The sequence below is a fragment of the Hyperolius riggenbachi genome, chromosome 2 (assembly GCF_040937935.1).
Source record: "Hyperolius riggenbachi isolate aHypRig1 chromosome 2, aHypRig1.pri, whole genome shotgun sequence".
Classification (NCBI taxonomy): Eukaryota; Metazoa; Chordata; class Amphibia; order Anura; family Hyperoliidae; genus Hyperolius; species Hyperolius riggenbachi.
Window position 1 is genome coordinate 190,716,716 of NC_090647.1, and position 13,025 is coordinate 190,729,740.

At 38.1% G+C, this 13,025-nt stretch overlaps 1 long non-coding RNA gene across 2 annotated transcripts in view; it reads right to left on the minus strand.

Annotated features, from left to right (window-relative positions):
• The window catches only part of LOC137544185 (uncharacterized), a 56,781-nt gene that overhangs the window by 31,892 nt on the left and 11,864 nt on the right, over positions 1-13,025 (minus strand). Inside the window, exons 2-3 of one of the 2 annotated variants that reach the window (XR_011025768.1) lie at positions 6,535-6,647; positions 2,285-2,432 (exon numbers count right to left, since the gene is read on the minus strand). This is a non-coding gene — a long non-coding RNA (uncharacterized lncRNA). Of the gene's footprint in view, positions 1-2,284; positions 2,433-6,534; positions 6,648-13,025 lie in introns of those variants that run through there. The other variant, XR_011025769.1, reaches the window with a different exon arrangement.

A 13,025-nucleotide genomic window follows, 5' to 3' on the forward strand; every position in this document is an offset into this window, starting at 1 on the left:
GGCTTCCATGCCAGTAAAATCAATGTGAATTCTATTAACTGTAGCTAACACCATGATAATTTCCTTAATGAATAATTTTAACCTGATTGCAATTTTACAAAACTTGTGCATCAAACATTCTCCTGAGAGTCGGTTGCAAAAATGCAAATTGCCTCTATCAGACAAATTTACATTTCTATGTATATTTCTAGCATTTTAATTATTAATGTTGACATCTGCATACACTCCAACTCCCTTTTGGCAATTGCACTAAGGAGCCTATTTATAAAAATCTAATTAGGTCCCTTGAAGTGTTACTTTACTTATACAGTACTTAAGTGTAATATGTCATTCCCATTGTTCCCATTACAACATGACTCATCACCAGCCCTGCTTCTCTAACTTTAGGGTGTGCTAAAATGCTGCTAAGTTTGCATAGGAAACATGATGATTGCATAGAGACACGAGTAAACATTTAAGAACCAGTGGGAATATTTTAGAAGCACATTTTAAGGCACAGAGCAGCAGACATTGGAGCTAGATTACAGTATAATAGTCTTAAGAGTAGAAAATACAGGCACTCTTTTGCACACACTTTTTGCTGAAAGCTAGCTGCTAGAGGTTCCAAACTTAAAAAGTAGAAAAAGCATTATCCAGTAATTCCATCTTTTGTCACCTGTAGTCTTCTTGCGCTCAACAGATTCACAGGTGTCTGCCATCACACGCAATGAAATGGCGTCAGGTCCTAATAGTGTTTAGTTTAGTGCCCACAATAAAAAGTCCCAATATAAACACTGACATTGTGGTTCCTTGCAAACGGGAACCATGTGCATAAAACCGCATACAATAAAAGTCTCTACAAGATAGTGTCTACTTGCCCGCTCTCCAATTCGACCTTGGTTTTGCCATTGTGTCATTGTCAGAGTCAATTAGTGCCTTACACCATTTAATTGGAGTCTGTTGTGCATGAGGTGACTGACTAAAGATTGTATTGCAAAGGGAGAAACAGAGGTGTGTGCATCTAACCAGTATCACCTGACTTATATACTGGCTGCCTCAAGTCTATTGACTCATTCAAATTTGAAATTTAACTGACTCTCGTCTAATTAAAATGGCAGAGCGTTGCAAACTGCAATCGCCTACCAGTAGTGCAGGATCTAAGGCTAACTCCCTGACATTCCTGCAGGAGTTGGCCCACGCAAATACTTGCATCTCAACAGGGGCGCCTCGTGTAGGCCTCCTTGTACCCCCAGGAAATGAAGGGCAGTGCAAACGCCCCCACAAAGCATCCACTGCCCGGGAGCGCCGCAACTGCCCCCCACAGGGGGGGGTGAGAACGCATGAACGGCATACTCCCCAGACGCGGCCTACACCCGGAGAGAACCATCCACGCTGCCCCCCAAAGGATAGATGCCCTAACCTTACGAATATTGCTTACCTGTGGTGCATATGCGCATCCTGGGAGCAAACACACCAAAAAGGGGCGAGGGGGGGGGACACAGACACCCCCCCCCCCGTGCAACACTACTGCCGGGGGACCTATCCGCGCCCCCCCACCAACACCCCCAAGAAAAAAGAAACATACTGCATTGCAAAGGGAGAAACAGAGGTGTGTGCATCTAACCAGTTTCACCTGACTTATATACTGGCTGCCTCAAGTCTATTGACTCATTCAAATTTTAAATTGACTAAAGATTGTGCAAAGGGCTGAGGAATTACTGGGTATTAAAGTGTAAACCTGGAGTAAAACCTGGAGGTAATATACAGTATTATAAAACTGGTCTAATTGCAGTGTATTGCATTGCTGACAATTTTTTTTTTACAATATTCATTTATAAATTACTTAGTCAGGGTTTTCCTATTGTAAACATTCTCCTCCCCCAACTTACTTTCTGAAACTTATCATTGGCAGCATCTTTAGTACTGGCACATGATCTCTGTGGATTGTTTGCTTACTGACAGTTCTAAAGCTAGTACAAAAAACAAAGCTGGTCTCCCAGGATGCTCGGAGGGGGGGGGGGGGGGGTGCTGGTTCACATAATTAAAAGCCTAGGATAAGCCTCTGTGAGAGGACGGGGCTGCATACCAATATACAGCAATACGTTGCTACAGGAAATGTTTCTGTATCTGAAGCCATGATATTAAATGTAAAAGTGGATATCCTGAATAATTTAAATAATTTACTGCATTCTACTACATGTTGTTACAGTTCATTTTTAGGTACATTTAAAGTGTACCCGAGGTAACATGCAGCATGATGAGATAAATATGTGTATGTACAGTGCAACACATATTAATAACCAGGCTGTTTTACTTGCTTTATTTTGCTGCTAAGTTAATTTCTAGGCATGGAAGTGACAGCTTCTGTCTTGTCGGTATCCTGTCGGGAATATAGTAAATCTCATGGGTAAGAAGATTACAGCCATTAACGTCTTCCTGGCAGATTACAACTTCTGAGAACAGGGAGAGATAAAATACATAAACTATTGACCCTTTTCTTACTCTTGGACACTTAATAGGAAACAACATATTCATTTTCGTTTGTAAATGATTAAATATAAAATAAAACCATGACATATCTAAAAAAATGTCATTTTGAGGAGTAGGAGCATAAATATAATTATGTATCTCTTCAGTTTATTTTCACCTCAGGTTCACTTTAAGTATAAGTACAATAGAAGATTAAATTATAATGAAAACAATGACAATTGTTATTTTAATTTACGATTTTAAAGCTTAGCTTAATTTTAGCTTTGAATAATGTGAGAAAGATTTAGAAACTTGAGACTGAAATTAAAACTGAGATTTCCCCACTTTCTGTCTGGATAAGAATTGAGAACATTTTTCAAAGACGAGGACACAGAACACCAGTACAGACCCAACAGCAGTCCTAACATCTCACCATGCTCTTCAAAAGTAAAACTATTTGAAAAACACATACAGCCAATTAGATACAATATATAACATTCTTTTTAAAACTATTTGACTGAGTGAAAATGTATTGAATGCAGGTCACACTGTACTAGTTCACAGGTGGTCACTGGATTTAACAATCTAACATCTCAGGCACCCCGGTGTCTAGGTTTATGGTAATGACCTATTTATTAATCACAGGAGAAGTGTTACATATGTGGGATGAAGCTGAAGATGCCTTACTTTTCTGCATGCATCAATCACTTCCTTTATTCTACTGCTTTGCAAGGTTAGCGGCAGAGGAAAAACAAGTACAGTATATCAGTGTAATACAGCTTGTTAAAATATTTTTAGTGTATAAAACTGATCTTTTAAGTATTGTTTTTCTTTAGTAAAAGTAGAGTCACACTTGAAATTTGAACTAAAGACTTAACAAGAAACAAATAAATAAATGCAGCCACCAGATATCTACAAATCTGCGTGAATTTCCATGGCTAGCTATTCCATTCATGCATATTAAATCCAGAAGATGGTGTGCTGCCTGTTAGCAGTTTAGAGATGTTCTGAGTTAGAAGTCACTTCCCAACTCTTCCAAACTCGTTGTATAGCCCAAGATAGCATTATTCTCTCACCCCACAAATGTTTAAAACATTCTTCAGAGACTGAACTGTTAATGCCACTGTCAATGCACAGTAAAAAGATCTTAAAGTGTACCTCAGATGGCATGTGACTTGATGAGATAGACATGTGTATATACAGTGGCAAGCATACAGATACTTATGCTGTGCTCCTTTTCCTTTTTCCCTGCCTGAAAGAGTTAATATTCAGCTATGGAACTGACAGTTTTTCTCTGGTCCAGACCCAGTCGGCTCACTGTTAATAAATTACACTTATAAAACACTTTCCTAAGCAGATAACTGGGCTTCTGACTGCAAAAGAAAGATAAAAAGATCAATAGTTCATGAACTTTAAATCTTGAGATACTGCAATTAAGCAGAGACTATAAAATATTAAATCTGTTTTTTAAATGTTTATACATAAAATAAAGCCTTGTGATATCTTAAAAAGTCATGTTTAGGAGTTCTTAAATTGATCCAATTGTTTATCCCATTAGTTTATTTCATCTCTGGTTCACTTTAAATTTCTGAGTGGAAATATTTTTCTACTGTTTTTAACTTAAATGTAGCAAATCTATTTGCAGCACCATTTCATTGATAAACTGTAGGGCTCTTTTAAATTACTATTCATTTAGCAAATTGTTCCCAGCAAAATCAACCATTATTTTCCTTAGTTTCTTCCCTTTGATCATAAAAGCTAATTCATGTGCTTATTTGCCATTATATTTTATTATGACTTGTGGTTGTTATATCAATTTATCTCTGATATTGTCTTTTTTCTTTTGACTACTTTTGGGGAGGTGATTGTGTTATACATCATGAATGACTATGCATATTTGTGTTCTGAAGAATATTAAAATGACTTTATGTTGGTAATCATATTCCAGCTTCTATTTTCCCCTAAACAATAGCTCCATTTAAAGTGTAATACAAAAAAAACTGTGATTGATTAACATTGGAAAATAGCAGAAAACAATGGATAGCTTAAAGATGAGGCAAAGCTAGACAAGATGTTTTTTAAAATGTGTCCGTTATTAGTTGGCAAAGGTGTGCCACTCTTGAAGGGATCATAGTAAGATTTTTTTTTTGGAACTGCACCATGCCTTCCACTGTCTCAACAAGATATTAAAAATTGCTCATCGCTAGAATCCACCACAAAACCTTTGGAACCAAAGCCTTCTGATATGCTCCCCCACCATTTTGAACTCCCTACCAAAATCAAGTCAGCTTTATTCCTTGAGGTATCTAGATCGGAAGCTTTCCTGTAACATAATTCACAGCCCCAGTAATTATTAGTCACAGACATGACAAACGCGTTAAGTCCTATGAGAGAAAAGCAATTTAGACTATGTGGGCCCGGGCTTCATTTACTTAGAATTATTTTTCAAAAATGTCTTTGATCTTCTATGTCCGCTTTCAAAGCAAATAACTGACCCCCTAGTATTATCATATGGGACAAAACGTGTCATTAAATGCAGCTATTTATACTGGGACAAACTTTTGCTTTGGTGTTTTAACTGTATGGGATAAACTCTGCCTTCAAATACAGAAACACTGACAAGAGTAAAATATAATAAATAAAATATAATATATAATATATATATAAGTTATATATATATATAACTATTCTGGACTAGAATAATTTAATTTTATGCTTTTAAAGTGCAGTTGCTATAGGTTTTAGTCATTTGAAAATCAGACGTATCACTGTAATTAAAGAAATAAAGGATTTAAAAAAAAAAATCTAAGAAATCTGAAGTGACATTATTGCAACAAAAATAAGGCAGAAAAAGCAGAATAAAGAGATAATTAATGAATTAATTGATAGTTTACAAGAACTGGAGCAGAAACATAAACAAAATCCTACTCGGAAAGCATTATGGGATTTAAGCAAGGTTAAAGTACATCTTAACACACTATTAAATATTGAGTGTAGGCAGGAGATTAAGGTAGCTAATAATCAGTGAATAATTGGCAGTAATAAGACAGGAAAAGCACTGGCAAGATCCCTGCAAAAGCAAAGGCAAATCATTTTATACTGCAATGGAGGAACAGTTAATGAAACTCCACGGCTAATACCAAAATATGTTGTTGATTGTTACAAATTATTACTATGCCAATTACAAAATAAACAGAGTAGAAAAGATAATACAGTTTTAGCTTAATGTAATCTAGTATTTAAAAGTAATTAGATAAAGATATTATGGGGAGAATCCTTGCAAAATGCGAGGGAATTGGATTTTGGGAAATGTCCAGGACCAGACGGCTATGCTGCAGAATTATTCTAGTGTTTTGTTAAAGAACTGGCTCCATATTTTTGCAAACTGGTGAGAGAGAAAAAACAAGTTGGAAGTTTTTCAGCAGGCATGAATAAAACAGTAATTACCTGAATGCCAAAAGATGGCAAAGACCAAACCAACTGTGCTAGCTATAGGCCTATTAAACTAATCAATACAGATGTAAACATCGACTCGAAGATTATAGCATGTCAATTTCAGACTTGTTTAGATAACTGACTTGGAGAGCAGCACGCAAAATCCATTAATAATTCTGATATGCTAAATAAAGGAGCCATTTTGGTATCTCTGGATGTAGAAAATGCTTTTAATAATATAGTCAGGCCTCTACTTACAAACATTTTAAAGAATTTTAATCCAAGTCTCTCTTTTGCTAGATTTCAATTAATAATCAATACTTACAGAGATTTTACATTTTAATGGTGTTAGGCAGGGTCCCCCTCCCACCCTTCTACATTATGTATATGGAAAGCCTTATTCAAAGTATGTAGAGGGACCCTACAATTCTGGATGCCTCAGAAGTAGGTAGTTAGGGTACTTTCATGTGTAAATGATCTGTACTAACCTTGACCAACAATTGTTAATAGAGAGACATGAGGGTCTTGAATCACTTTATCATTTTCTCAACTTCTAAAGGCTAAAATTACTGATCACAATATGGGCTATTTTATGTAAATGCCGGCTAGAGTTGAATATGAAGTGGCACAGGGATCCATTAGGATGCCTACCATCTTCCAGATGGTGGAGAGTTTGTTCTGGTCCTCTCTAGAAGCTTATTGGTGGCCTTGGATATTATCTTCTGGTCCATCAAGTTCACAAATATGGCCTGCTTTTCATCATTCTGTGAATATAGTCAAAATACTAATATTTAGCTTAAAGTGTAACTGTCGGACATTAAATAAAAAATATTTATTTTTATCTGGTAAACAAGTAATAAGCATGCTAACCAGGCAATCCAAAAGTTAAAAATTAATATTACTTTTCTTGTTGATAAATGATCATTCCCCAGTTTACCTGACTCTAATTTGGTACATTGCCGTGCAAAGGAAGTTGCAGGGTATGCTGGGATGTCATTTTTGGCTTCTTTACTTTCCTCTCAGACTTAACTAATTCAGCCTGATTGTCTAGAGCCTCTTTGCCCCCTGTTTCCCCCTGCCACACCTCTGTTCTTCTCTGATTGGCCAATATTTCTCATTCTGAGACAATGCACTTTCTATTGCAGAGCTGGGTGTAAGTGCCTGAAGACTGGGAGGAGGGCAGGCAATGCATACACAATCAGGCAGAGAAGAGTAAGGGAGGAAATTACAATTTTTCTCTGAGATAGTATGACTGACAGCTCCTCTTTAAGTCCAAACAGCAACACTATGAACCAACTTTTACACTGCATGTGATTTGTTTAAATAATCAAAGTGCTTATGTTTTGCCAATTTAAGGGGCACTATGATTAAAACAGTAATGTTGGTGGTCTGTACATAGTCATGCAATTTGATTTTATCTCAATTGCAAACATAGTGCCTATAGCATTGTTCCTGCATTTCTGATTGGATTAAATCAATGAGAATGCAACAAAACTGCATTGCAAATGTGGTGCCATGCACATTTTTGTGCAATCTCCTATTTAATATACTTCACACAGGTTTTCTTCTTCTTTCCATCAGAAATCAAAACCCGCTTATCACACGCATAACTGCGGTAGAATGCATGCTTGAAAAGTAGGAAAATCACATAATTTTTGTGAGACAAATGTATAAAAGTTAGGTGGATAAGTCAAACATAGCACTTTGAAGTGGCACTGCATCCATGTGGCTAAGTAAGTTTCCAATGGTGGCTGAGAAAAGGCAAGCGTGAGAGGCCAATTTTTTTAATTATGGGGATGACAAGACATTGAAAAATATTGCTCAATAAAAAAGGCACCACATTCGCGGCAATGCAGATTTCCTTATAAATGGCAGTAACTGTACAAAAAGAGTAGACAATATTACAGAGGCGCCAGAAGTATAAAAAGGAATAAAACGTTTAAAAGAATGGGAGGCAGTTGGTGGACTTACCTCCCCGATGCAGACACAAGGAAATATCGGACTTTTTACCGAAAAAGGTTTTTAATAAATAACATACTCCAATAAAATTGCAACGCGTTTCGCGGGCTAAACCCACTTCATCAGGCTATAGGTAGGAGCAATATAACACTGTGGGACAGAAGAAACAAAAAGCCACTAAGTATACTGTACAACAAGTTTGAACTCTAGTCTTTTTTTGGTTTATGTGTATGTACAAAACTTAATACAAGATAAATTTTTACCAAACATTCAATTTCTTAAAAATGCACATTAATAGCGTTCTCTGTATATATATATATACTTTGAGTAAGGTTGTGTCCAGAGAAGGATGTAGTAGTGAAAAACTGAAAAGGTTGTGGCATGGAAAAGGATTTTGTGAGTGGTAAAGGCTGATGGTCGGCAAAGCACTGGCATAAGTAAGCAGGAAAATGTGTAATGAAGAAACAAAGAGAGAGTCATTGACATAATAAGATGCTGAATTACTAACCTTGTGAACAGTTTCAGTCAGCTTAGGGCCTCTGTACCTGGCCGCTGCACTGCTGTTCAAGATATAGTCTGGCTAATAGATTGATTAATTCCAATCAGCCAAACAGGGCTCTCCTCCAGCGAGCGTCATATTACAGCGCCCGTTTGGTTTGGTGGGGAAGAAAGCGTCGTGTCTTGTGACGCTGTACGCATGCGTCGTGGGACTCTCCGTATAGATAGTGTTTGTTAAGGCGGATCCGCGTAACTCCGGATTGCGCATGCGCCAGGGGGGCGGAAGTATTGGGGCCGCCATGTTTGTTTAGGGAAAAAGGGCAAAGTCAGCGCTGTTATTATATCATGAATAAACGTGGTAGGAGAGAAATCGAAGTGGCGCTTAGGGTTAAATGGTGTCAAGGAGGGATAGTGAAATGAGGGGGAAGAGAGTAAAACAAAAAAGGGGGTTGTAGAAGTTACTTACAGTTGCAAATTGGTATATTATCAGTGTGAAACCGCGTTGTCATGGTGACAAGGACGCTAATCACTTGTATGTTTGCACTTAAGGTAGAATTTTGTGGATATGCCTAGAGGTCAGTCAACAGGGTAAAAATTACATAAACAACATATAGTTATTACATAATAAGCCTCCTTATAGGGGACAGTGATCATTGAATATATATACTTCACTGACATATTACCGTTTATAAAACATGATTTTCTACCTGAAATCCATATGAAATAGTGCTTTACAACCGTAAAGTTAAAATTACGATGTTTAACGGATTAAGGGGTAGGGGACGGGAAAGGTATATATGGATGATGGGGAAAGACAGGGGAAGACAATCGGGAGAGGGGCACGGGAGAGGGGAGGGGGAGGGAAAGGAGAAAAAGGGGGGGGGGGGGATGGTTCAGAGAGATGAGATAAAACATACATTTCTTCAGGAGAAAAACGTATCCGTAAATACACGTGCAATTTTATAAAACATTACGAAATAAAAATTATATAAAATATTGTATAAAAAATTAATATTCAAAAACAGGGATAAAAGAGAGGACCAATAAAATAGATATACTATGTGGATTTTTTGTTGATTAGTAGATTTTTTCCAGCTGTTCATTTAAACCAGCTGGAGTCAGGGTTTTCAAAATTTGGATCCAATACATCTCCCGCTTCTTTAATTGTTCAAACGTATCATGACATGCATTGGAAATTTGTTCTATTAGAGTGATGGTGAATAGCGCAGGATTACTATGGTGATGTGAGGTGAAGTGACGTGACACACTGTGTAATGGATAATTTTTTATGATATTTCTTTTGTGCTGTCCGACCCTTTCTCGCACCAGTTGTGTGGTGCGGCCTACATATTGTAGTCCGCATGGGCAGGATATGACGTAGATTACATTTCTGGATATACAGCTAATGTGGCTATTGATGAGGTATGTTGTATTAGTGACATTTGATTTATAATTGTCCGTGGTATGAATGAATTGGCAAGCTAGGCACTTTTTGCTCATGCAGGGGGAGGATCCTGGTTGTTTGTGGGTTTCATGTCTCGGTTCCAATGTGGTAGTAGTATTGACCCTGCTAGGGGCTAGTATGCTTTTGAGATTGGGGGCTCTTCTGAAAGTTACAGAAGGGGTTTTTGGTAGTAGGGGCAGTAAAAAAGGGTCTTGAAGTAGGATTTCCCACCTGCTATTAAGGATTTGTCGAATTTGGCTATGTTGTGAACTGAATTTCGTAATGAATCTGGGGGGGAGGTCTTGAGGTGCTGTAGTGCTTGTTATGAGTTTGGAAACTGAATGCATAGCTTTGTATCTAGCATTCTTTATCAATTTTTGAGGGTATTTCCTAGTTGTGAATTTATCTGTGAGTGTCTGTGACTGTATTTTATAGACATCTGGATCTGTGCAATTATTATGTATCCTTTTATACTGGCTGTAGGGTGTGTTTTTTATCCATGGTTTGTGGTGAAAACTATCAAAGTGGATATAGTTGTTAGCATCGACCGGTTTGAAAAAGGTTTTTGTTTTAATTAGATTGTTTTCAATGTATATGGTCAGATCAAGGTAATCTATGGAACTTGGGTGTTGGTTGTAGGTAAACTGGAGACCGGCACTATTGGAATTGAGAAACTGTATGAAGTTAGGGATAGATGACGGATCTCCTTTCCATATGAGGAACAGATCATCTATATATCGTTTATATAGTATTATATTGTGGGAAAAGGGGGAGTCGGAATTGATTTTTGCTTGTTCAATATAACCCACCTCTGATGAGCCTAAAATTTCCACCACCCTTCACTTATAGATATCCCCCCTTCCCGCCACCACCATTGCACCCCCTGATAAATGACAAAAAAACGGACCACACACCCGACACTCCCTCACAGAGAGAATGCACACCCACAATAGAAAACATGGACACTCAAGAAACCGTCAGCACCACCCCCAAGGAGGCACCAACCAATCCCATCTTGCCGTTCACTCCACAAAATTCCGAGACGGCGGTAGTGCTGTCCGGCCCTACTTTGACACCTAAACCACCGAGACCACAGACCAAAGACCACGCAACCCTGGTGAATAAGACTACGCCCAAAAAAAACAGTTACAATGGCAAACCTAATACTGGAACCTTGATCACCAGCACACCAACTCCCTTTAATACTAATGACAAACCAGATGTCATTACTACCATCCCAGATAAATCTCTCACCACCAACACGGTCGATGAGAAAAATGAAACCCCAACTCTACTCAGAGCCTCACAGATTAGTGTATGTGACTCTGAACCCCACACACCGGATTTCTCCATACATCCAAATTCTCATTCCTGTTCCACCACAGCCTTTTCCTCTCCCTCGCCCCCAGTCATCTTCAAAACCCAACAAACCTTAATTAACAAATTCTTCAAAACCACACAGGGGGAATCCAACATACCCTCAACCCAAAACGAAAAACCCAACGACACACTAACAATATCTTTTTTAGAACTTCCATCCAGCCTCTCCCAGAACATTCTGACCACAACATTGCCCAGTCCACAAAGCCACCATGCATTGCTACCGCCCAAGAAACAATCAAAGAGGCCCCTGTCAGAAATAGAAAGAGAGGAAGCAGAGGACGAGGTAAAAGAAAAACGCAACAGGACCACCATCTCCCCACCCCAACCGTAATAGACCCACCACATTCCAAAAAATGCATTTTCAAACTATCTCAATATATTCTAAATAAACATGAAATTACTCTATTGGAGAAAGGCCTCTCTTTTTGTCCTACCTCCTCATCTAACCTATATGAACTTTTCACAGATCTGAATACATATGTCCGTAAACTTACACTAAAACGCCATTTCGCAATGAAAAGAAACGCTAAAATGTTACAAACTGAACCCCGTTCTTCACTAATCACCACAATGGACGATAACCAACCCACAGTCATTTTACAACCAGACCTGATAGCCACCGAAAAATACATTACGTCACATTTGAAAGGGAGATCCCGGTTTTACCCCGTAGCTTCCAAAGGTAACTTTATTGAAACTTTTTATGCACTAGTATTAGAAGATCTACAGAAAATCCAACAGCCCCACTTCCCTCCCAATTCCAACTTAACAAAATCAGAAAAAACAGCCCTCAACACTCTCAAAAAGAACCAAGAGATCGTAATCAAGTCAGCGGATAAGGGCGGGGGAATAGTCGTCCTTAATAAAATAGACTACATGGAAGAAGCTGACAGACTCCTAGGGGATAAAAGACACTATAAAAAACTCACGGATGATCCAACCATACAATATAATTCAACACTCAAAGTCTTTATTAATATAGCTTTTTTGAACAATATTCTATCCAAAAACGAAAGAAACTTTATTATAAACTCCCATCCCAAGACCCCCTTCTTTTACTATCTGCCGAAAATACACAAAAGTCTCAATAAACCACCTGGTAGACCCATCATTTCTGGTATCGATTCCATCACCAGCAACCTGTCCCGTTTTGTTGACTTCCATCTACAGCCTCTAGTTCAAGCCCTCCCATCATACCTCAAAGACTCACAACATCTTATAAAGTTACTACAAAACATCGTCTGGCAACACGACTTTTGCTGGCTCACTTGTGACATCACTTCTCTATACACAAACATTCCTCACACATTCGGACTCACAGCTCTTGAACACTTTCTCTGCTCCCACCCAGAAATGCCGCCAAATCAACAACACTTCATTCAACAATGCGCTGAATTCATCCTCAATCATAACATCTTTACATTTAATGACACAGTATACCAACAAACTAGCGGAACGGCGATGGGTAGCTCATTTGCACCGTCCTATGCAAACCTAGCGGTGGGTTATATTGAACAAGCAAAAATCAATTCCGACTCCCCCTTTTCCCACAATATAATACTATATAAACGATATATAGATGATCTGTTCCTCATATGGAAAGGAGATCCGTCATCTATCCCTAACTTCATACAGTTTCTCAATTCCAATAGTGCCGGTCTTCAGTTTACCTACAACCAACACCCAAGTTCCATAGATTACCTTGATCTGACCATATACATTGAAAACAATCTAATTAAAACAAAAACCTTTTTCAAACCGGTCGATGCTAACAACTATATCCACTTTGATAGTTTTCACCACAAACCATGGATAAAAAACACACCCTACAGCCAGTATAAAAGGATACATAATAATT